This window comes from Phyllobates terribilis, unplaced genomic scaffold (genome assembly GCF_046119375.1).
Source record: "Phyllobates terribilis strain yellow unplaced genomic scaffold, ASM4611937v1 Scaffold_1__5_contigs__length_1240528914, whole genome shotgun sequence".
Classification (NCBI taxonomy): domain Eukaryota; kingdom Metazoa; phylum Chordata; class Amphibia; order Anura; family Dendrobatidae; genus Phyllobates; species Phyllobates terribilis.
Window position 1 is genome coordinate 1,194,609,039 of NW_027362761.1, and position 26,412 is coordinate 1,194,635,450.

Consider the following 26,412-nt stretch of genomic DNA (forward strand, 5'->3'; position numbering starts at 1 on the left):
TACGTAGTTTTCCTCATCACTGTATGATTATAGGGACAGAGGTCTGTTTTATTGTACAGAGCTCTAAATAGCTTATTCTTGCAGCTTGACGTCACCGCTGCTGACTGCATACGCTTTTGTTATGGATACAATGGGAGTTGTATAAGACCTCGTAGAAGCTATTTTCTGCAAGCAGTTCTGGCATTTTAACCCTCAGACCTTACATGTCCTTTCACACAAAACCTGTAGAAATTCATGATCTTGCTCCTCGCAACAAGGTAATATCGCTTTTGATGTACACACCAGTTGTCAAATATATCCATGAAATGTCCTGACTCATTAGCTATGTAACTTGCTATTTATTTCAGTAGGTGCTTTCTTTTTTATTAGCGCTGTACCAGGACGATAGGTGCTGTAATTTGGTTTCCCCTTCTCTCAGGCATGATTTGCTCCTGCTAGTTCTCTGTACTGAAAGCCCCCATGTCTATTATGTCTGTAAGCAGTTAGATATATAGTAGAGCAGAAACAGCGAGACAGAAACCCACCCCCACTTCTTGTACCAAGACAGAAAACAGCCCCAACTTCATGTAGAAAAACAAAGACCTGCCCCTGCTTCTGGAGAAAAAAATTCAGGCCTGATTTCTGTATGACACAAAGCCTACCCCTGATTAATGTAGAGAGGTAAAGACCCCTCCCACTTCCTGTAGTTATACAAAGACCCATTCCCACTTCTTTTAGAAAAGCAAAGACCTACCCCCATGATTAAAGAGAAAAGTACAGACTCATCCACTTTCTGTAGACAGTTAAGGACATGCCACCATTTACTGTAAAGAGATGAAGACCTGCCCCCGCTTTACGTAAAGACCCATGCACTTCCTCTAGAGAGAAAAACAACTTGCCCATACTTATGTAGAGAGGTAAAGACATGTCCACTTCTGGTAGCTAGAGAAAAACCTAATCCCACTTCCTGTAGAGAGACCAAACCTGCCACCACTTTAGATAGAGAAGTATAGACCCACCTACTTCCTGTAGACAGTTAAGGACTTGCCTCCACTTCCTGTAAAAATGTAAAGACCTAACCCCAATTGATATAGCGAGGTAAAGACCCACCTACTTTATTTAGATAGTTAGAGATCTGTCACTTCTTGTAGACAGACAGGGACCAGCCTCCACTTCCTACAGAAAAGTAAAGGCCAACCCTTACTTCCTGTAAAAAGACAAAGACCTGCCCCCACTTTATAAATATCCAAAACTTCATTATGTACATTGTAATGAAAACACACCCCAACCCAACTAGAGTCCCAAATATAGGGACGGTGGTTGTTTGTGCCATTCCATAAGATATGAATGCAAAAACAAATAGAAACAGGAGTTTTGTGGCAGAAAAAGTAACAAAACACTTTATTAAACACATAGGACAGATGACATAATAAAAAAGGATGACCAGACAGCCAAGCTGGGTAGCTTTTAAATACAAAGATGATATACTATCCAATATAAATAACAATATGGCTAAGGTGCGATTGTGCTAATCTCAAATGAGATAATGTGTATGCATTGCACAGAACATTTGTCAAAAAGTAAATGGCTTAGTAACCATAAGAAATAGTCATGTGGTATGCGTAACACAGGAACTGAAGAGAACAACAATTCATTGTTATAAATCCTAATATTGCTCTCTTACCCATTAGCAGTAATAAAGGTGCCCAGCAGAAAAGATCCCCAACGCGCGTTTCACATGGTGTTTTTACAGCTTCCTCGGGGGAAGCATGTCATCTGTCCAATGTGTTTAATAAAGTGTTTTGTTACTTTTTCTGCCACAAAACTAATGTTTCTGTTTGTTTTTGCTTTCTGCCTCCACTTTATGTAGAGAGGTAAAGACCGGACAACTTTATTTAGACAGACAAGGACCAGAGAGGCAAAGATCGGCCCTCATTTTATGTAGATAGATAAACACAACTGTCCACTTCCTGTAGACAGACAGGCACCAGCCTCCACTTCCTGCAGAAAAATAAAGGCCAACCCTTACTTTATGCAAAGAGACAAAGCCAGCAGGCTGCCTCAATTTTAAATAGACAGGTAAAGACAGAACAACTTTCTATAGACAAACAAAGACCCACTCTCACTTCAAATAGGTAGGAAAAGACTGGCCCCCATTTTATGTAGGTAGGTAAAGAACCACCCACTTCCTGTAGACAGACAGGGAACAGCCTCCACTTCCTGTAGAAAGGTATAGGCCAACTCGTATTGCCTGTAAAAAGTCAAAGACCTGCCTGCACTTTAGGTAGAGAAATAAAGACTAGACAAGTTTCTATAGACAGACAAGGACCCACCCTCATATAGAGAGGCAAAGACCGATCCTCACTTTATGTAGATAGGTAATGAACTGCCCTCTTCCTGTAGACAAATATGGACACCCCCCTGTTTCCTGTAAAGAGGTAAAGACCAGTTCTTTGTGTAGAATGACAAATACTGGCCCTTACGTTATATAGATAGGTAGAGAACCTCTCACTTCCTGAAGACAGATAGGGAACAGCCCCCACTTCCTGCAGAAATGTAAAGACCAGGCCCCACTCTATGTAGATAGTTAAAGAAGAGCCCACTTACTGTAAACAGATATGGACACCCTCTCACTTCCTGTAGAGAGACCTGTCCCCTCTTTATGTAAAGGTAAAGATCTGACAATTTTCTATAGGCAGCTCTCATTTCCTATAGAGAGGCAAAGACTCTCACTTTATGTAGAAAGGTAAAGAATCCCTCACTTCCTATTGACAGACAGGGACCAGCCCCCACTTCCTACAAAAAGGTAAATACCAGCTCCCACTCTATGTTGATAGGTAAAGAACCACCCACTTCCTGTAGACAGATATGGACACTAGAGTTGAGCCACCCCCGTAGTGTTCGGGTTCGGTTCGTCGAACACCGGTGTGTTCGCCGAACTGTTCGTCGAACTGTTCGTCGAACACCGTTAAAACCAATGGCAGGCAAACAAAAACACATAGAAACACAAAGAAAACACCTTCAAAGGTGTCCAAAAGCTGACAAACTGCTCAGACGACACAACTAACACATGGAAAAGTGACAAGTACATATAGTCATGTGAAAAGAAAAGAGGTGGAGGAGTAAAAGGAGCGGGAGACACAGATATAGGCATGTCATGCCCTTCTAAAATCAAGAAAGGCTAGAGTAAAAATCTAAAATCAGCCTACCAACACCCAGACATCGTGACAAGAAAATTAGAAAATGAAATATCTTTAGGTAGAATGGCGGTTCCATTCAGAACACTTTCCTTACAAGACGTAGTGGTATCCCCGTTGTGAGTTGTGCCCAAAACGGAACCCAATACATTCGGACTAATCCACCATTTTTCATATCCAAGGGGCAGGTCAGTAAACGACAACATCGACGCGGAACCAAGTACAGTAGTATATACTGTACATCCTTTGACAAGGCAATCAGGCGGATCAAGAACTTGGGAAGGGACACCCTAATGGCCAAAACAGACATTGATGCGGCGTTCCGGTTACTTACTACCTGTGCCTACGAATAGTGTCCACTTATTGGGCTGCTTCTGGGAAGGAGCATACTATATAGATCGCTGTTTGCCCATGGGCTGGTCCAGATCCTGCTCACTATTTGAGGCGTTTAGTTGCTTCCTCGAATGGGTTGTAATTAGTGTTGAGCGAGCACTAAATTGCTCGGGTGCTTGAAGCTCGGGCCGAGCCCGCCGTGATACTCGGGTGCTCGACCCGAGCAACGAGCCCAATGTTAGTCTATGGGAGACCCGAGCATTTTTGCGGCAGCACCCCCGGCAGTCTTTTAAAAGCCTAACAAGTGCCAAAAACGATAGTGACAGTGCTCAAATGACATGAGGACAGCATGGGGATCGGCCCAGGAAGCATTTCTGACCCCATGGTCACTGTTGTCAACAACGTGGTCAGAGGTATTAAGCCACTTTTACAGGCTCATAATAAAACGTTCAAGAGCGAAAGTGAAACTTTTTTCCTGTGAAATATGTTAAGGAATTTCTTTTCCAGGGTAAAGACTTGTGTATAAGGTAAAATAAATAACCAAAAACAAAAATACTCCTCCACACCTTGGGCTATGTTCACACGTAGCATTTTTTATGCGTTTTTGCACTTTTGTATTGCTTTCGACTGTGACAAATGCATTCACCGGGAAATGTCATTTTAACATTTTACAAACTTTTCTGGCCATGTGCTGTGTGACACATGCATACAGTGCTGAAAAGACATGGGGACGGCATGGGGAAGACCCCTGGAAGCATCTCTGACACCCAGGTCACTGCCTAAAAGTGTGGCCATCAGAAGTGATCCTTGCCGCATCAGAAGATGCAGACTTGCAACTATCCCCGTGCAAGTCCTTGTCCCAGGGCAGTGTTCAATTGTACCTCCCCCATTCCTTGCAATGCAAGCGCAAATATGCAGCCAACCACCCACCCACCCGCAGGCTGCAATACAATACTGCTAGCTTGCACTTGAAATGGGGCCTTTTAGTTTGGAGGAGGCCGAAGCTGGCCACTACCTCATGGATGCTACGGCAGCGAGGTATCCATACTCAGTCTCCAGCCGCCTGGCGGCCGGGTGTCCACGCTCGGTCCCCAGCCGCCAGGGGGCGGCCGGGTGTCCACGCTCGGTCCCCAGCTGCCCTGCGGCCGGGTGTCCACACACGGTCCCCAGCCGCCTGGGGGCAGCCAGGTGTCCATAAATGGTCCCCAACCCCCCCCAATTTCTCCTGTTACCGACCCACACACTTTTCTTAGACTGGACTGCTTTAGGGAAGCATTGGACGAGCCCACCAGAGAACCAGATTCCTCTGGTGGGCCCTGGCTTCTCCATCAGGGGAGTTGAGAGTGCCAAGGTGAGGAGCATGATGATGATAAAAGTAAGCATTTGCTTTATTTTCTTGGAATGCAAGCACATCTATGTAGTAGCGGCTAGGCCTTATGTGGTCAGCGTTTTGGCGCATATCCTACCTCCTACGAGGATTGCTGGATGTTTTCCTACTACTATCCCAGTTCTATGACTTCTGTTAAAACAAAGCTTCAGGTGATAAATGATGGATGAGGTGGTGGCAAAGGAGAAAGAGCAGGAGGAACAGGGACCATTCACATCAATATCAGGCCAGTCAACCACACATGTCCTGTAGGATATGTTTCTGTAACAAAAGGAGTGGTTCTGCTACACAGTTATAGGGCATACAATGAGTGCAATGCCTACCAAACATTTCGAGGCACTTCAATGCCCCTTGGAAGTGACACGGAGGTCAGAGGGCCTTAACTAAACCGTTTTTTCCATTTATAGCAACTGGGTCTCCTGTACAGTGTTGGCCTAAGCAGTGAATGGAAGGCTTTCCAAAAATTATGAGGAACTGCAATGCCCCTTGAAACAGATGTGGATTACAGCGTACTAAAAACCTTCTACCCATTATTGGGGAGTGGGTCTCCGTTTGTTTTCGCCTTTGCATTGAAAAGCAAAAGCTGACTAATATTAGGAGGAAATGCAATGCCCATTGGAAGAGTCGTGGAGGTTAGAGATACTTGAAAACAACATTTCAATGCCCCTCGGAAGAGATGTGGAGGTCACAGTAGCTTAACAAGACGGTTTTAATGTCCCTTGAAAAAGTGGTGGAGGTCACAGAAGCTTAACAAGACACTTTTAATGCCCCTTGGAAGAGACATGGAGGTTGCAGCAGCTTAACAAGAAGGTTTTAATGCCCCTCGGAAGAGACGTGGAGGTCGCAGTAGCATAACAAGACGCTTTTAATGCCCCTTGGAAAAGTGGTGGAGGTCGCTGTAGATTATCAAGATGGTTTTAATGCCTCTCAGAAGAGACGTGCAGGTCAGAGTGGTATAACAATACGGTTTTAATGCCCCTTGGAAGAGACGTGTAGGTCAGAGTGGTATAACAACACGCTTTTAATGCCCCTCAGAAGAGACGTGGAGGTCCCAGTAGCTTAACAAGACGCTTTTAATGCCCCTCAGAAGAGACGTGGAGGTCGCAGCAGCTAAACAAGATGGTTTTAATACCCCTTACAAGAGCCATACAATACAGCATATTACAAACATTATTCCCATTATTGGGAAGTGGGTCTCCCATAGTCTTTGCTTATGCCTTCCAAGCAAAAGCTGCCAAAAATTAGGAAGCAGGAACTTGCAATACCCTTACAAGAGCCATGCAGTACTGCATATTACAAACATTATTCCCATTATTGGGGGTGGGTCTCCCATAGCATTTGCTTATGCCTTCCAAGCAAAAGCTGCCAAAATTTATGAGGAAATGCAATGCCCGTTCGAAGAGTCGTGGAGGTCCCAGTAGCTTAAGAAGACCGTTTTAATGCCCCTCAGAAGAGACGTGGAGGTCAGAGTGGTATAACAACACGCTTTTAATGCCCCTCAGAAAAGACGTGGAGGTCAGATTGGTATAACAAGACAGTTTTAATGCCCCTTGGAAGAGACGTGGAGGTCAGAGTGGTATAACAACACGATTTTAATGCCCCTCAGAAGAGACGTGGAGGTGCCAGTAGCTTAACAAGACCCTTTTAATGCCCCTCGGAAAAGTAGTGGAAGTCCCAGTAGCTTAACAAGACGCTTTTAATACCCCTCAGAAGAGACGTGGAGGTCCCAGTAGCTTAACAAGACTCTTTTAATGCCCCTCGGAAAAGTGGTGGAGGTCGCAGTAGCTTAACAAGACACTTTTAATGCCCCTTACAAGAGCCATACAATACAGCATCTTAAAAACATTATTCCCATTATTGAGGAGTGTGTCTCCCATAGTCTTTGCTTATGCCTTCCAAGCAAAAGCTGCCAAAAATTAGGATGGAGGAACTTGCAATGCCCCTTACAAGAGCCATGCAGTACAGCATATTACAAACATTATTCCCATGATGGGGGAGTGGGTCTCCCATAGTATTTGCTTATGCCTTCCAAGCAAAAGCTGCCAAAAAATTATGAGGAAATGCAATGCCTGTTCGAAGAGTCGTGGAGGTCCCAGTAGCTTAACAAGACCGTTTTAATGCCCCTCAGAAGAGACGTGGAGGTCAGAGTGGTATAGCAAGATGCTTTTAATGCCCCTTGGAAAAGTGATGGAGGTCACAGTAGTTTAACAAGACTGTTTTAATGCCCCTCGGAAGAGACATGGAGGTCGCAGTGGCTTAAAAAGATGCTTTTAATGCCCCTCAGAAGAGACGTGGAGGTCAGAGTGGTATAACAACATGCTTTTAATGCCCCTCAGAAGAGACGTGGAGGTCAGAGTGGTATAACAACATGCTTTTAATTCCCCTCAGAAGAGACGTGGAGGTCAGAGTGGTATTGTAAAGGACATATTGATACTCATGCTAGAGAAACTTCATTTTGTCTGCTCGCTTTAAAATCATGTTATTATCACTCCTTGCATAACATACATTCTTTCTTTCTCTTCCCATAGAACTTATCTCACACTAACCTTTTCTCAAGAGAACATTTTGTCAGACACTCTTATCTAACTTGTTTAGGCCACGTTTGACCTTGTAAAATTTCCATAGTGCTTCAAACTAACAATGATAATATCACCATATATGTGTTTCCTTAATAATTGTACTCACATCAGTTAGCCTATAGTATTGTAGTATGGCTGTAGAGTTGATTGGCTATTTGATATACTCAAAACAATATAAAATGCTAAGCAAAATAAACTGGATCAGAGATTCTTTGAATCCTCCCAATGCAGAACATTGTTTCCGTTTGGTTTTCTGTGGATTGCAATCAACATAATAATTTGACACTCACTTGGTCAACCGTGAAGGGTTATTGCCCTCCCTTAACAGTTGGTGCCGTGACTCGGATCCCTAACCAGGGACGCCCCTCCACCTCTGGACGTCCACAAAGAGAGACCTGCCTTCAGCCTCCCCCACTGGAATTGGGACTGATCATCCCCCACAAAAAGCCACGGTAAGTGCACAAGTTCTTTACTAGTGACACTGACCGTTTGGTGTGGTTTCCATGTGGTGTGTGGTTGTTTGCAGTATCTCCGGACGTCCTGGTTGGATGTAGTCAAAGGTGAGACTATAAGGGGTGAAGTCCCATTAGGGGTCTGATATTATTTAACTTCAAAGCAGTATCACCTCGGATTGACAAGTGAATATTGTGTGAATCTTCCCTTCTTTAACTTCCAACAAAGATTCTTAGAAAAGACTGGACATTGTTAGTTAGTTAGTTAGATAGTAGGACACGCAAGTAGATATACATATATCGAGTGTCCGGAGCAGTTAGCAGGTAGCAGTTAGCAGGTAGCAGTTAGCAGGTAGCAGTTAGCAGGTAGCAGTTAGCAGGTAGCAGGTAGAACGTAGTAGTGGAACAGCTGGGAGCTCTGTCCAGGCTCCGCTGTGCACAAGAATTAAGAATCTTTGTTGGTTGTGAAGCGGCAATAGTGATTATCATCAATGTTTCCGTGGAGCTGAAAGAATTTTGTCTCCCCTGCAGGAGGGGGAGGATGTGATGAATATCATGATCAGTCTCGAGAAGGAAAAAGATCATTTAAGAATGCAAGAATGCACCAAAAGTGTTACATTTTCCTGAGGAGGGGAGGAGGCTTCAGCCTGTGTTGTGGGATGAAGGCATCCGGCAGCAAAAGGGTAGATTAGTTGACTGTGGATTGTTGGAAGACGCTGAGAAGTTTAGGAAAGTGGCACATGAGATTTATGATGAAGGATATGTTGAAAAAGTACAGGAGGAAGTACTTATGTGTCCACAATACAAATCTAAAGCCCCTAAAGAAGCATCTCCCACAAATGTAGCAGTACCCCAGCCCCTGAATCCAGAAACTGAGCAATTTATACCTTATGAGATTAAATACCCTGCACTTCCCACTGAGAGCCAGCCACCATCATATAACCCAGATGATTGGCTCTGTAATGTGTGTTGGGTCACTAATTCAGGGTGGCGCAAGACGTGCTATAATTGTGGAGCACATAAATCCGGTGTTGTAGCACCAACCTGCCCATTATTTAACGTAGACGGGGGGGTATTATAAACCACTACCCCCACCTGCCCCTGCCATGGTCCATACTCCATTCAGAGAGACTCAGGGTCCTCTGAACTCTTCCCTATTCACCCTCTCCCAAACTGGGGAAATAGAACATGGACACGAGTATCAGGAAGTGGCGTCTGTTTTACTGAATAGTCCTTCAAATTTCTCCACTATACTGAGAATAGGCATGGGGAGTATACCACAACAGTAAGTTGGGATCATTGTGAACGCAGCAAATGCGAAACTGCAGCATTGGTGAGGGCTTGCTGCAGAGATATGTCGTATTGGGGGACCTACAATACAAGCTGCATCTAATGATTACATCCGTGACCATGGTCCATTAATTTACCCAGGTCACAACACCTGCTTAAAGAAACAATCCATCCAAAACACCCTGGCATACGGATCACAGCTTCATGCGGCCCCAACCCTAGCCCTGCCATTCATTTCCACTGGTATCTTTGGATACCCAAAAGAGGATGCGGCAAAAATAATAGTCAGGGCTATAAAGCAGTATATTGCCATGCATCCAACTAAATTGAGAGAGATAAGACTCTAAGCCATCGATAGGGATCTTGTTGATTATGCTGCTCAATTAATCAAACCCACAATCAAACCCGATATCTGGTCTCCTCCAGTATTTCCCTACCTCCAAGATCTCCCCACAATCAGTACAATGGTAATTGCTGCACCCGCAGTACCCATAGCACAGTATCTCCCCTTACTCCCCCCTCCTCCTCCCTTACAGCCCCACTATTACCCCATGGTGGTACCTGATCAGCAAGTAATGTATCCCGAGAGAAGACCAATAGTGAATTCCCGTCTTCAGTGCTGGAGGTGTCGCCGAGCAGGACACTTCCAAAGGGACTGTCAAACCCCTGCTGGTCAGTGCACCACATAAGTCCCCGTATTCAGAAATAGGACACCCGGCCCACGGAACTTGTCAGAATCTGCCATCATGATGCCCGTAATCACCCCCGGGCTCTGTTCATCTGTAGTTCTCCTAGTGGGAGGGAATCCATCCGGTAAAGTTCATGGTAGGCACTGGGGCGGCCAACTCCATTTTAAAATCAATCCACTGAACTCACCCAGTCCAATTTTCTAACGACAATCTAATATTGATCGGTGTAGATGGCAGATCTAACAAACACACTTTCACCAAACCTATTCCAATTGGCCTGTTTCCAGAAGTAATGGCATATTCTCGATCTGCCCGGTAAATTTTTTAGGAGCAGACTTCTTGTCTAAATTCCGATCCCGAATCCAATTCCATGACAATGGTCAGATGTTCCTTACTTTAATAGATCCAAACTCTGATGCACATATAGAGGAGGTCTGCATCTTACGGGCACTACCCACAGTTATGATTAACATATCAGATACCAATGGAATGTTGAAATGTTGCAAAGTAGTGAATACATGTGAGGAAAGGTTGCACTGAGTTTGTATGTAAATATGTGGAGGAACTTAAATGGTTAACTGAAATATGCGCGCTGCCAGATAAGCGCCCAGTTACAGCTGCTAGTATAGCAAAACGGCCTTGGCTTGATACAGAGCAAAGAAGAAAAAAAGGTGAATGGAGGAAAAAAAATGCAAACAATAAGGGAAAGACGCTATGTTATGTGTATTACAAAGATACTGCTCTCCGATAATGGCGGAGTAATGAATTGTTGGAAATGTTCTAATTGTGGCCAGCAGAATCCATTGTCAGCAGATTATTGTGTTGCATGTCACGTGCCCCGTCCAGGAGACACACCCCTTGCCACTACCCAAGCCACTTCTAGTACCCCATCCTCATCTGTTATACCTATGTCCGCCCAAAGTTTCAACCCTTCCTGCAGCGGTCATGTTGCTACACCCATTGCATCACCTCCAGCCTCTGACCACATGTCCCTTTGGTGGTGGCCATCTTGGTGCACCCTTCCTGTAGTATGCTTCCTTCTGGTGGTATCCATCTTAGCACAACCAGAATACAGGCCGCAATACACGCTACACCCAGAATCCCAGAATATGTATGAGGAAGATCATCATGATCAGTGTGTGACAGAGCATTATATGTGTTTATGTAATTTAATTTTCTAGATGGTCATATATCCTTAAGCTTCTAATAGATGAGTATACATGTCTGGTTTACAGTAATTGATTTAGCAAACGTTTTTGTTTTTTTTGTTTCTGTTTGCATTTACATATCGGGACAGTGAAAAGTGAAAGTTCTCCTTGTAGCGGGGATCTAAAAGTGTCACCAACCAGTAATGACTGTCACCCAACATTTTGACAACGCGAGGGTCACGGATAAGGCAGAGTAACAAAGTCAGCCATGCGTGCCAGACTGGTAAAGGGCAAGACTTCTGTGTCCTCACCAAGATGACGACTGATCATGCTCTCCTCCTCCTCCTCCTCCTCCTCCCCCCTGTCCTCAGGCCACCCACGCTGAACCGACGGTATGACAGTTGTACAGGTACTACGGTCTACAGCGCATGACACAAGCTCCTGTTCTTCTTCCTCCTCCTCCTTCTTCTCCTCCTCTCCCTCATTGTCCCCCAATGCACGTTGGGATGAGTTGAAGCTGGGCTGTGTGTAATCGACCGCTACGGCTTCTTGATCTATCTCATCATACTCTGGCTGCAATGCCTCCTCTTTAATTCTCTGCAGAGAGCGTTGCAAAAGACAGACAAGTGGAATGCTGACGCTAATAATGACATCATCGCCACTCACCATCTGGGTGGACTCCTCAAAGTTTGTCAAGATGGAACAGATGTCAGACATCCAGGTCCACTCCTGAGGTCTTATGTGTGGAGTCTGACCTGAATATCGACGGCTTTGTTGCAGCTGGTACTCCACAACTGCTCTCTTCTGCTCACAAATCCTTTGCAACATGTGGAGGGTAGAGTTCCACCGTGTGGGGACATCACACACCAGTCGGTGTGACGGAAGCGGCAAACGCTGCTGCAACACAGCAAGGGCGGCGGAAGCTGTAGCCGACTTGCGAAAATGAGCTGTCAGTCGGCGTACTTTGACGAGCAGATCTGGCAACTCGGGGTACGATTTAATAAACAGCTGAACCACGAGGTTAAACACATGAGCCAGGCATGGTACGTGTGTGAGCTTGCCTCGCCTCAGAGCCGCCACCAGGTTACAGCCATTGTCACACACTGCCATGCCTGGATGTAGGTTCAGCGGTCTCAGCCACAGATCTGCCTGCTCTTTCACAGCTGTCCACAACTCACAAGCAGTGTGAGGTTTCTCACCTAAGCTTATGAGTTTCAGCACAGCCTGTTGCCGCTTGGCGGAGGCAGTACTGCAGTGCTTCCAGCTTGTAACTGATGTGTTGATATCTGAGATGGAGGCTGAACATGAGGAAAGGATGATGCGCAGGAGCTGTACACTGTGGGGGCAACTCTGACTGACATAGGGCCCGCAATCCTCGGTGTGGGGAGGATGTGTTCCGTCCCAAGGTCCGACGGGGTCCTGACTTCCACTATGTTTCCCCAGTGTGCCATCAGGGAGATGTACCGTCCCTGGCCACAAGCACTTGTCCACGTGTCCGTTGTCAGGTGGACTCTCCCAGTAACTGTGTTGTTGAGGGCACGGCAGATGTTTTGAGACACGTGCTTGTGTAGTGTGGGGATGGGACACCGGGCAAAATAGTGTCGGCTGGGGACCGAGCACCGAGGGACGGCCACCGCCATAAGGTTGCGGAAGGATTCCGTCTCCACCAGCCTAAAAGGCAGCATTTCCAACGCAAGCAGTCGTGAAATGTGCGAATTTAGGACCATAGCCTGTGGGGCGTTAGCTGCGAATTTCCGCTTTCATTCAAAGGCCTGGGATATGGACAATTAAATGCTGCGGTGGGACGTGGACGTGGACGTTGATGCTGTTTCTTGAGAAGCTGCCATAACAAGTGAAGACTGAGAGGAGGGGGCATCTTTGCATGCAGAATGGAAAGGGGATTGCCTTGCACACACAACAGTGGGTTTTATTGCACGCACAATAGCGGAAGAAGCAGTGGTGACACCCGCTGACACTGGTCGTGGACCCTGGGGTTCACCCCACAAAGTCGGGTGCTTTGCTGCCATATGCCTGATCATGCTGGTGGTGGTCAGGCTGGTAGTTTTGTCACCCCTGCTGATGCTGGCATGGCAGGTGGTACAAATGGCCATTTTGGGGTTATCAGCAGAGTCTTTAAAAAAATTCCAGACTCTGGAAGACCTACCGCTTGCACTGGTAACGTCCCTCGTGTTGGTGTTACGGGGAACTGTTGTCCGCCTTCTGTCTGCGGCCCCAACACTGCTTCTTCCTGCCTGTTGCGGTACTCTGCCTCCCTCCCCCTGTGTGCTGCTGGCCTCACTCTGCATGTCCTCCTGCCACGTTGGGTCAGTTACTAGATCATCCACCACCTCCTCCTCTTCCACTTGTGCACCACGATCCTCCTCCTCACTTCCTGGCAATTGTGTCTCGTCATCGTCCACCTCTTGTGACAAATTGCCAGTGCCGACTTCCTGTGGCCGTGGCTGTTCAAATATTTGTGCATCGCTACATGGGATCTCCTCTTCCACCACTTCAAGCGGAGCCGACGAGGGGCACAAATCTGGAAATGGACCAGTGAACAGCTCTTCAGAGTGTCCAAGTGTGGGATCAGTTGCTGTCTGATGACACTCGGCATGGTGGGAGGAAGGAGCATCAGGGTAAGGAGGAGTATGAGGTCGAGACTCACGGCTACTAAGAGTCGACCGTGTGGAAGACAGGCCGGAGGTGGTGGTGCCCAGGTAACTGGAAGTTTTATCTGCTATCCAATTAATAACCTGTTCACACTGATCAGTTCGCAATACAGGTGTTGTTCTGGGCTTCCCTAGTAATTCGGTCAAGAAGTGGGAGCGAGAAGATGTGGCTGTTGGCTGTGGCACATTTTCACCTTGGCCACGGCCCCGTCCTCTGCACGCACCATCACCAGAACGATCAGTTCCACGTCCCTTGCCACGCGCCTTGCCCATTTAAAAGTAAGTAAAATAGCTTACACTCACACTATTAATGGAAAAAGGGTAAAAATAAGTAGATTAGAACCGTGGAAAAGGAAAACCACAGTTCTATTTTTCTGGCCTACACCCGACTCTTTTAAACAATCTGAACAATCAGGAAGAAAATATTACTGTTTTTCTTTACGGAAAAAATACCAAAAGCTGAATAATAGAGATTTTTTACCGTGGAACAGCAAAACCACAGTTATAATTTACTGGCGTATGTATACCAGACTTTTTTAAATATATATATATTTGCGGCTGAACAGTGAGCGACACACTCAAACAGTTTTTTTTTAGATACAAATGGCCCAAAAGTGGATAATACATTGGTTTGAACCGTGGAACTGCAAAACCACACTTGTATTTCTTGGGCCTACACCAGACGATTTTCAACAGATATATTTGTGTCTGAACAATCAGGAGACACTATTTATTTTTTACGGCAAAATATGCCAAAAGCAGGAAAATAGAGATTTTTTTACCGTGGAACAGCAAAACCACACTTATAATTTACTGGTGTATACCAGACTATTTTCAACAGATATATTTGTGTCTGAACAATCAGGAGACACTATTATTTATTTTTTACTGCCAAAAATTGCGAAAAACAGGATAATACAGAGATGTGACCTGTGGAACTGCAAAACCACACTTGTATTTCTCGGGCCTACACCAGACTATTTTCAACAGATATATTTGTGTCTGAACAATCAGGAGACTCTATTATTTATTTATGACGGCAAAAAATGCCAAAAGCAGGATAATAGAGGTTTTTTACCGTGGAACAGCAAAACTACAGTTATAATTTACTGGTGTATACCAGACTATTTTCAACAGATATATTTGTGTTTGAACAATCAGGAGAAACTATTATTTATTTTTTATGGGAAAAAATGCCAAAAGCAGGATAATAGAGATTTTTTACCGTGGAACAGCTAAACCACAGTTATAATTTACTGGTGTATACCAGACTATTTTCAACAGATATATTTGTGCCTGAACAATCAGGAGACACTATTATTTATTTTTTACAGCCCAAAATTGCGAAAAGCAGGATAATACAGAGATTTGACCCGTGGAACTGCAAAACCACACTTGTATTTCTTGGGCCAACACCAGACTATTTTCAACAGACATATTTGTGTCTGAACAATCAAGAGACACTATTATTTACTTTTTACGGCAAAAAATGCCAAAAGCAGGATAATAGAGATTTTTTACCGTGGAACAGCAAAACCACAGTTATAATTTACTGGTGTTTACCAGACAATTTTCAACAGATATATTTGTGTCTGAACAATCAGGAGACACTATTATTTATTTTTTACAGCAAAAATGCCAAAAGCAGGATAATAGAGATTTTTTACAGTGGAACAGCAAAACCACAGTTATAATTTACTGGTGTATGCCAGACTATTTTCAACATATATATTTGTGTCTGAACAATCAGGAGACACTATTATTTATTTTTTGTGGCAAAAAATGTCAAAAGCAGGATAATGGAGAGTTTTTACCGTGGAACAGCAAAACCACAGTTATAATTTACTGGTGTATACCAGACTTTTATATATATATATATATATATATATATATATATATATATATATATATATATATATATATATTTGCGGCTGAACAGTAAGCGACACACTCAAACTGTTTTTTTAGATACAAAAGGCACAAAACTGGATAATACAGAGATTTCACCTGTGGAACTGCAAAACCACACTTCTGTTTCTGTGGCCTATACCAGACTCTTTTCAATAGATATATTTGAGTCTGAAAAATCAGAGACACACTTTTTTTTGGGGGGGGGACACACTAATAGGTTAATAAGACCGGTATTTGTACAGTGTGAAGGAGGAAAAAAAAAGAGCATTTAGATGAAAAGAAAGGATTTTTCCTGGCCCCCGAGACCTGGAGCTAAGTTCAGCCATTTCAGAAACACGAGCACACAGGACTGTAATGCAGCGTTTGCTGGTATAACCCCACTGCGTCTCCTATACAGCCTGCCTGTCTGCCTGATATCTGGGATGGATATTAGTCCAGAGAAGGACTGTTTGCTTGATCTGGCAGCCTTTACAGACCCTACACTAACTATTTCGCAGGATAAATCTCTCCCTAGCTCAGCAGCGCTGTCCATACACTGTCTAATCCGGAGCGACTGTGTCCAAGATGGTGGCGCCCGGTTTTAAATACTCGAGGTGACGCTGTGCGGCCAGCCAATCACTGTAATGCCCACAAATAACATGGCTGCGGCATTACAGTGACTGGCTGACAATCCCTGCATGTTCATTGGCTCTGTAAAGAGCGCCAAACATGCAGGGCGGAGACCAGAGCTCCCGCCCGAGTAACCTGGAAATGCCCGGTGCTCGCCGAACATCCCGAGTAGTGTGATGCTCGGGCGAGTACCGAGCAGTGTCGAGCATGCTCGCTCAACACTAGTTGTAATGGACGTTTCTAAGGGGGCACATATTATCCATTACCTCGACAGCTTCTTATGCCTGGGCCCAAAAGATTTGCCACAGTGTGAATACACGTGGTAGTCAATCTGTGAGAAGGAGAGAGCTGGAGGGAGAGCAGACACCACAGAGCCGAGGGGTTAGATGGAGAACGGAAGAAGGAAAGAGGGCGAGGGAGGTAAGGGAGTACAGTGGAAGGCCGACCTGAGCTCCCCCACGTTCCTGCTGGGTGGGGAACAGCCCTGGGAAGAAAAGCCACTTGCGCATCCCTTTGAGGTTACGGGCAGAGGGACTACGCTGGTGTGCGAAGCCGACACGGCCAGTCCGTTCCTGCCTGTGCGACCTCCGTGTCGCCGGGTTTGTACCAGAGCCGCGGTGGACCCTGACGGCCAGCCCCCATCTCCCAATACTGGTGCCTGTCCGCTGGTGGGTCGAGCCCCCCCGCGGTGGGGGGGGGAGTAACATCTGCAGAAGAAAGACCATCTTCCAGCCAAACTAAAATGTCTACTTGTTTTCGTGGACAATGTGATATGATCCCTTTCTTACGGACATGCTCATCGATACAAATTCCAGATGAGGCACAAAAGCAGCAGGTGCTTCAATGGGTATCAAGTGCTCCTTCAAGTGGGCTCTCCTCCACCTCAACTTCAACATCACAAATACTCCAGTCCTCAGAGGTGTCACCCCAATCGCACTTGCTTCCTCACAGCCCCAAAGTCTCCAGTTGCCCGTCTGAGTGTGGGGTAACACAGATGGTTGAGTCTGCACAGCTGTTTACTCATACTATAGCCTAGGAAACGGAGGTCTGCTCCAGAACTTCTGTTAATCCAGACGAGGAAATGATCTGCACTGATGCCCAGAATCTTTATGAGTCGGATCCAGGACCAGATGAAGAAGGTTCTGAGCATACTGTAGACCCTCGTTTCCAAACTGTAACTCCTGTTGGTGGAGACAATGATGAAAACGATGATGAGACTCAAATACCTGATTGGAGCGACAACTTGACTTTTTGATCAGGACACGAAGAGGTTGGCTCTGAGGACGACGGGTGTGAGAACACACAGGGTGATGATGATGAGGTTGGAGATCCCTCTTACTGTCAACCCACAGTCAGCCAGTCGATGAGGTCTGCAGAGGAGGTGGAGGAGGATGCTATTGACGACGAGGTTAGGTTGCGCCTTCCTGGACAGAGACGGAGAACTGGAAGCACGTCAACAACTGCTTCCTCAACCACAACTCTGCCTCTGACCACAAGTCGTGGTGGCTCTTCAGGTCGCATGGGCTCTGAGCCTTGCATAGCCTTGACATTTTTTCAGATCAATAAGGATGACCCAAATCGTGTTATCTGTAATATTTGTCACCAAAAGCTAAGTAGAGGCCAAAAAATCCATAGCTTGAGTACTTCATGCATGAACCATCACATGGATATGAAGCATAAGTTGCAATGGGAAGCTTACTGTGCTACTGTTAGAACCCTCCTGTTAGTTTTTGCTATTTTGTGTTTTGCGGTCACGTGACCAGCTGCCTATATATTCCAGCTCTGCACTTCTGGCTTTGCTGGACTTCAGTGTTGTTTTGACTGTCTCTCTAGCCAGGTGCTTCGGTGCCTATCCCTGTCAGTTCTTGGTCCTCTGGACTGTTAGTACTTTTTGTCAGTTTGTCCTTTTTGCTCTGCAACAACTTCTGTTTAGGAGGTGTACCATTTTTGTCCCAGTCCTTAGTTCTTTTAGGGACCCTTCCCTTAATTCTATAGGTCTCCGTTCAGATTAGCCGAGGACGAAGGCAGGTCTGTTCACAAGGAACAGGCATCCCGCTACATCGTAGGGATTCAGCTTAGTCTTATTGTAGGGACAGCTTTCCTTATCTTTCCTTAGTTTTGTTGCAGATCATAACAGTAAGTCCAGCCCCCCAAAAAAAACTAAAAGGAAAGAAATTCGGGGATCAGCATGGTTTCCGTCCAGGATTTGGCTCAACGCCTGCAGGGATTGTCTCTGGAGGTGGCCGAGCTTCAGCAACACGTGAGTAGCTGTCCTGGAGCACATTTTGTGGAACCGAAGGTAGGACTGCCTGATGTTTTTTATTGTAAACAGCAAGATTTTTTTTACCTTTAAAAATGCTTGTTTGTTATATTTTCGTTTGAGACCAAGATCCTCTGGGAATTAATCACAGCGCATTGGTTTTATTATGTCACTTTTGCGCAAAGAACCACAGGGATGGGCCTTTTCTCTCCAGCCTAATGATCCGTGTTTAAGGTCTGTTGAAGAATTTTTTTCTGCTATGGGGCTATTTTATGACGATCCTGATCGAATCTCATCTGCTGAATCAGAACTTAGACGTTTGAATCAGGGGTCAGATGATGTTGAAATTTATTGCACACACTTCAGGAGATGGGTTTCAGAAGTTAAATGGAATGATTCAGCGTTGAAATGTTTATTTCTTGCTGGTCTGAGTGAAAGGGTTAAGGATTTGCTAATTGCATTCCCTGCACCTGAGACTCTGCAGGAAGCAATGCGTTAGCTGTTCGCATAGACAGGAGACTGAGGTCCAGGGTTAATGAAGTAAAGACTCCTGTAACTTCAGGTCTTAGTTCCCAGAAAATCTGCTCTGACAGCGGAGAACCAATGGAGCTTGGGGCGATGTCTCTCCGCTCTCAGGAAAGAGATCTGAGATTCGCCGAAGGTTTGTGTCTTTATTGTGGTAAAAATTACCATTTGATTAAGTATTATGAGCGTCGCTTAAGTAAAGAAAAAAAAAAGGTCAGTTACGCCCGTATAGCTTGTTTACGCTCTGCAGGAGTATTTCTTTCTGGGAGTACTACTCTGCAAGGAGATTTGATTGAATTTCAGGTATTTGTGGATTGTGGTTCAACACTTAATGTGATTGATAAAGGGTTTTTGGAAAACCTTAAATTGAAATCCAAACCTTTGTCATCACCTATTTCTGTGGTTGCAATTGATAACACTCCTTTGAAATGTATTACTCACAAGACTGCTGCATTTTCTCTCACTATCAATGGAGATCACTAAGAAATTTTGGACTTGGTTGTTTTGGATAATTTGCCCTCTCCAGTTGTTCTAGGATTGCCTTGGTTAAGACTGCACAATCCTTTACTGGACTGGTCTACTAATGTGATTGAGTCTTGGAGTCCGAAGTGCTATGATAAATGTTGTAATGGTCGCATTGCGGCTGTGGAAAAAGGTGAATTACCTGTACCTATTCAAGAATTTTGGAGTTTTTTTTCGGAGGAGCAGTCGCAAGTTTTACCTCCCCATAGGGATTATGATTGCGCCATTGAGTTTGTTCCGGGTGCTACACTTCCCAAAAGTCGCTTGTTTAATCTGACTATCCCTGAAAGAAAGGCCTTGGAGGAGTACATACAGACTAGCTTGGCTGCTGGTCACAGTAGACCTTCTAAGTCACCTGTGGCAGTTGGATTCTTCTTTGTTAAAAAAAGAACGGCAGTTTACGTTCATGTTTGGATTTTCGTGAAATTAATAAGATTACCATATGCAATTCTTACCCATTGCCATAACCAGTTAGTGGGAGCCAAGTGGTTCTCCAAGATTGATCTCCAGGGGGCATACAATTTGTTATGTGTGAAGGAGGGTGATGAATGGAAAACTGCTTTTAACACTCCGGTAGGTCATTTTGAGAATCTGGTGATGCCTTTCGGTCTTACCAATGCACCTGCATTTTTTCAGAACCTTATTAATGACATCCTGAGACCTTTGATTGGTAAGAATGTGGTTGTGTATTTGGATGACATTTTGATTTATTCACCAGATCTAGAGTCCCATTGGCAGAGTGTACGTGAAGTTTTGCAGTTATTGAGTGATAATTCACTCTTTGCTAAGCTGGAGAAATGTGAGTTTGCTGTGCAGAAAATTAGTTTTTTGGGCTACATTGTCTCCAGCAAGGGCTTTGAGATGGACCCTGTGAAGGTTCAGGCTGTGCAGGAATGGCCTAGGCCTATTGGTTTGAAATCTATACAGAGATTTTTGGGTTTTGCCAATTATTACAGGAAATTCATTAACAATTTTTCTGTAATTGTTAAACCTCTAACCGATCTCACCAGGAAAGGTGCGAATACGGCCCAGTGGACTACTGAGGCCATTGAAGAGTTTGAGTATCTCAAAGAGAGGTTCAGTTCTGCCCTTATCCTTATGCAGCCTGATGAGACCAAGCCTTTTTTGGTCGAGGTTGATGCTTCATCGGTGGGGGTCGGAACAGTTTTGTCTCAGGAGAACAAGGGTGGAGTACATCCTTGTGCCTTCTTTTCGAAAAAATTTTCGGAAACCGATCTGAATTATGATGTTGGAAATCGGTAGTTGCTGGCTATTAAACTTGCGTTTGAACATTGGCGTCATTTTTTGGAAGGCGCTATATTTCCTATTCAGGTTTTCACAGATCATAAGAATTTGATCTATCTGGATGCTGCCAACTGCTTGAATGCCCGTCAAACTAGGTGGGCACCTTTTATTTATCGGTTTCATTTTTCTGTTACCGATATCCCTGGTACTAAGAATGTTAAAGCCGATGCTTTATCTCGCAGCTTCTCTCCTACGGTCGGTTCCGAGGAGGAGGAGAGCATTTTGCAGAAAGGAGTTGTGGTGGCGGCTTTGGACTCCGTTTTGGAGAATGGGATTCTGAATGCTCAAGATGATGCTCCATCTAACACTCCCCATGGGAGGTTGTTCGTGCCTAGAGCCTTTAGGAGAGATTTGTTTGTGGAGTGTTATGAATCTCTGTTGGCAGGTCATCCATGAGTTTCGGAGACTAAGAGACTTATCAGTCGCAGTTTTTGGTGGCCTGGATGGCAGAAGGAAGTCATCAAGTGGGTGCGTCAGTGTACTGTGTGTGCTAGGTCAAAGGCTTCACATACTCCTGCTGCGGGGTTGCTTTGCCCTCTGGAGGTTCCTAGTGTGCTTTGGACGCATCTCACTATGGATTTTATTACTGATCTTCCGGTGTCCAAGGGTTTTACTGTCATCTGGGTGGTCGTGGACCATTTTAGTAAGATGTGTCATTTGGTTCCATTCGTTAAGTTGCCCTGCGCCAAGACACTCGCTAAGGCGTTTGTTAAGGAGATTGTCAAGCTCCATGGCGTTCCCACGGATATTGTTTCTGATAGAGGACCTCAGTTTGTGGCTCGCTTTTGGCGTGCTTTTGATGACATGTTGGGAGTCCATTTGTCATTTTCATCTGGTTATCATCCTGAATCGAATGGACAGACTGAAAGAAAGAACCAGGATATAGAACAGTTTTTGCGTTGTTTTGTGGCGGACAATCAAGAGGTGTTGTCAGAGTTTCTGCCTCTCGCAGAATTTTCTCTTAACAATCATGCATCCTCCTCTGCTGGGTGTTCTCCTTTTTTTTGTTATACTGGGAGACATCCATCTTTTGGTTCGTTCTCCAAATTGGGGTCGGCGGTGCCGGAGGAGGAGAATTTTTCCGGTGATTTGGAGAGAGTTTGGACTAATGTACATTGTAACCTGTAAGAGGCTAACAAGAAGTCCAAGAAGTATTTTGACAGGAAACGTAAAGAGGTTTTGTTTACTGTGGGTGACATGGTTTGGTTGTCCTCGAAGAACCTGCGGTTGAGGATTCCCTCTAAAAAACTGGGTCCTAAGTTTGTGGGTCCATTTAAAGTGCTTCAGGGTGTTAACCCGTCTGCTGTTAGGTTGTATGTCCCTATTTCCTGGAAGATTAATCCTGTGTTTCATGTTTCCTTGTTGAAAAAGACTGACGTATCTAATAGGGACACCACTGTCACAGTTCCCCCTGTGGTGGTAGATGGCGAATATGAAATTTCTCGTATTTTGAATTCTAGATGGCATAGAGGGAAATTACAGTATCTTGTCTCCTGGAAGGGTTTCGGTCCCGAAGACAACTCCTGGGTAAGGACGGATGATGTCTCTGCTCCTAGGCTTGTTAAAGCTTTCCACAGGAAGTTTCCAGATAGGCCTGGGCCTGGAGGATCAGGAGGATCCTCATAGAAGAGGGGGTACTGTTAGAACCCTCCTGTTAGTTTTTGCTATCTTGTGTCTTGTGGTCACGTGACCAGCTGCCTATATATTCCAGCTCCGCCCTTCTGGCTTTGCTGGACTTCAGTGTTGTTTTGATTGTCTCTCAAGCCAGGTGCTTCGGTGCATATCCCTGTCAGTTCTTGGTCCTCTGGACCATTAGTACTTTTTGTCAGTTTGTCCTTTTTGCTCTCTAGCAACTTCTGTTTAGGAGGTGTCCCATTTTTGTCCCAGTCCTTAGTTCTTTTAGGGACCCCTCCCTTAATTCTATAGGTCTCCGTTCAGACTAGCTGAGGACGAAGGCAGGTCTGTTTACAAGGAACAGGCAGCCCGCTACATCGTAGGGATTCAGCTTAGTCTTAATGTAGGGAAAGCTTTCCTTATCTTTCCTTAGTTTTGTTGCAGATCATAACAGCTACAATGCGGCCTAGCCGGCCGGGCTAGCCGCCGTCTGCCCCATCTTGTGCATCCGCGGCCTCTTCATCCTCTGTGACTGGGGGACAGCAGTCACACATGTTTTTGGATGCAGACCTGCCACCTCTTTACCCGCAACAGCCAGTGTGATTCGCAGGTCATCATTTCATTTGGAAGCGGAAACACCAGCTGGTGTTGAGCACTCTCCGACATCGAGAGCACCACCTTTGGATCAAGGCAACCTAACTTTTCCGCCTGCATCTTCCTCACAGACCGGCAGTTTGCCGGGGACACCCTACTCAACCCCGTCTAAGCACAACAGCCAGCCCTCGGTCCCTCAGATGTGGACAAGTAAAAGACCATTTCCTCCTAGCCATGACAAAGCTAAGAGGTTGAATTTCACCATCTGAAAACTGTTGGCTACAGAAATGCTGCCTTTCCGCCTGGTGGACACAGAGGATTTTCGAGACCTTATGTCCGTCGCGGTACCCCAGTACCAGATGCCCAGTCGGCACAACTTCTTAAAGAAAGGTGTGCCTGCGTTACACCAGCATGTCGCACACAACATCACTGCTTCTTTGAGAAACTCTGTGTGTGACAGGGTGCATTTCACCACAGACACTTGGACGAGTAGGCATGGACAGGGGCGTTACATGTCGCTGACTGGGCACTGGGTAACTATGTTGACAGCAGGACAAGGGGCTGCTGTCCAAGTCTTGCCGTCCCCACGAGTTGTGCGTCAATCCTCTTTATCTAGAAGTTCCTGCACTGCTTCTGCCTCCTCAACCTCCTCTCGGTCCTCCACCTGCACCCAAAGCCTGTCTGGTAATGCCACCCGCTTTCTAACTGCGCAGAAGGAATCCTGCACACCTCCTTACTATGCTGGCAGCAGGGCTCAACGGCATCAGGCGGTGTTTATTTTGAAATGTCTGGGAAATGTGAGTCACACAGCTGAGGAGTTGTGGTCAGCTCAGGAGACCCAGTTGCATGAATGGTTGTCTCCACTGGACCTGCAACCAGGGAAGGCCGTGTGCGACAATGCTGCAAACCTGGGTGCGGCCCTTCGCCGGGGCAATGTCACACACGTGCCTTGTATGGCTCACGTGTTGAACCTGGTTGTCCAGCAATTTTTAGCCCACTATCCCGGACTAGATGGCCTTCTGCAGAGGGCACGGTCACTGTGTGCTCAATTCCGCCGTTCGCATCCAGCAGCTCAACGACTTACATGTCTACCGAAGTCGTTGGGCCTGCCACTTCACCGGCTGAAATGCGATGTGCCGACACGGTGGAATTCAACTCTGCACATGTTGAAGCGAATGTGGCAGCACCGACAAGCCCTTGTGCAATACGTTATGACGTATAGCCTGGGACAACGAGATCCAGAGGTGGGGCAAATCACGCTGCCGGAGTGGTCTCAGATCAGGGACCTGTGCACCCTTCTGCACAGTTTTGAAATGGCGACGAAGATGTTTAGTGCTGACGATGCCATTATCAGCATGACTATTCCGGTGATTTACATGCTGGAGCACACGTTAAACAGAATTCAGAGTCAGGTGGTGGGACAAGAGGAGGTGGAGGAAGTAGAGGAGGAGTCGTATGCGGAAGGGATAACATCTCCAAGGTCCAGACGGTCGGCAGCACCAAGGCGGCAGGCATGGGAGGGTGGGGGAGAGGGATTAACCAGGGCGCATGGTAGCAGCTGTTAGGGATCCGGGTGGTGGAACCTCTGTGCCGCGATGCAAGGAGGGACCCAGAGGGGCGTGACTAAGTATCAACTCAGACCGACCCTGGTCGTACGGCGGCTAACGACTCCGTGACCAGGGAGGGACCGAGCAGAGGGACCAGGTGCTACTCTGGGGACAACCTTGTAAGAGAGCAGGTGGCTTCCACGGGTCAGCAGACTGGGACTGACCGGTATAGTGGATGGACACAGCAGGCAGGCAGAAGTCTCTGGATAGTTGACGGGTGGTCACAGCACATGACGGCAGAGCAGGTTGAAGCCTCTAGGTAACAGACAGGTGGTCAAGGCAAGTGACTGTAGGAGCCTCCAGGTAGGCTACGGCAAGTTACGGCCAAGCAGGCCGAAGTCTCTGGGTTAGCAGGCGGGTGGTCACGGCAAGTGACCGCAGGAGCCTCCAGGTAGGCTATCAGGTAACAGGCAGGTAACAGGCGAGTGCTCCCATGTGAGCGGGCTAGCAGGCACGGCAGGTAGCAGGCAGGTAACAGGCAGGTAACAGGCAGGAACAGGCAGGTAACAGGCGAGTGCAACCAGGTGAGCGGGCTAGTAGGCATGGCAGGTAGATGGCAGGTAACTGGCAGGTGCTTCCTGGTAAGCAGGCGGACTTGCCCATAGACAGACTGGCAGGTAGAACGGAAGGCAGATTGTCGGGCTGGAGAGTAGTCAGACTGGCGGACTTGAACAGTAGTCAGGCTGGCAACTGGACCTGAGGGCTGAAGCAGAGGTAAGTATACTGTGCAACAACTTTTGCTTAGGCACACCATTTTGGAGGAGGTGCCTTATATATGGGAGGACACTCGGCTATTGGCCGGGGACTCCTTAGGACGGCGCGCGGCCCCTTTAAGAGAGAGGGAGCGCGCGCGCCCTAAGCATGGTGCCTAGGAAGCTGCGAGCGCCGGCAGCAGCAGGAAGAGGAGCGCAGGAGGACGCCGCGCAGGGAGCGGGGAGGTGAGAAGGACGGCATCTCTGCCTGGTAGGGGGCTGAGACGCCGATGCTACAGCAGCCAAACTGTTGAGGAAGGTGCAGGAGCCGAGGAAGAAGTGGAGGACGAACTGGCGATGGGCATGGAAGACTCATCAGAAGAGGGAGACCTTGATCACATTTCTGTTGTGCGAGGTTGGGGGGAGAGGGCAGAGGAAGGAAGCATGATTCTTACCTTGCTACCAACACAACAAGGACTTGGTCCTCCTGGATGCGCAAGACGCATGAGTGCCTTCTTGCTGCACTACCTGCAACATGACCCTCGGATTGTCAGAATTTGAAGTAATCCCGACTACTGGGTTGCCACACGCTTAGATCCCCGGTACAAAAGTAAATTAGCCAAAATAATTCCTGCCATAGAAAGGGATTCACGCATGCAGGAGTATCAGCAGAGGCTGTTGCAGAATCTTACATGTGCTTTTCCACAAAACATCAGTGGTGCACATAGTGAATCTCATAGTTCTAACTTGCCAACCGTGGGACTGTCGAGTCTTCATCACTCAAACCGTAACAGTAACACAGTATCTGCTGGTAACAGCAATTTTGTGGAATCGTTTCACCACTTTTTTAGACCATCCTTTGCACGGCCACAGGAGACAAGAAGTCTGACACATAGTCAACGCCTAGAGAGGATGGTACAGGAGTATCTCTAAGTGAACATCAAAGCCATTACTGTGTCACTGGACCCTTGCTCATTTTGGGCTTCCAATCTGGAAAAATAGCTGGTGCTCGCCACTCACGCCTTGGAGATCTTGTCATGCCCTGCAGCC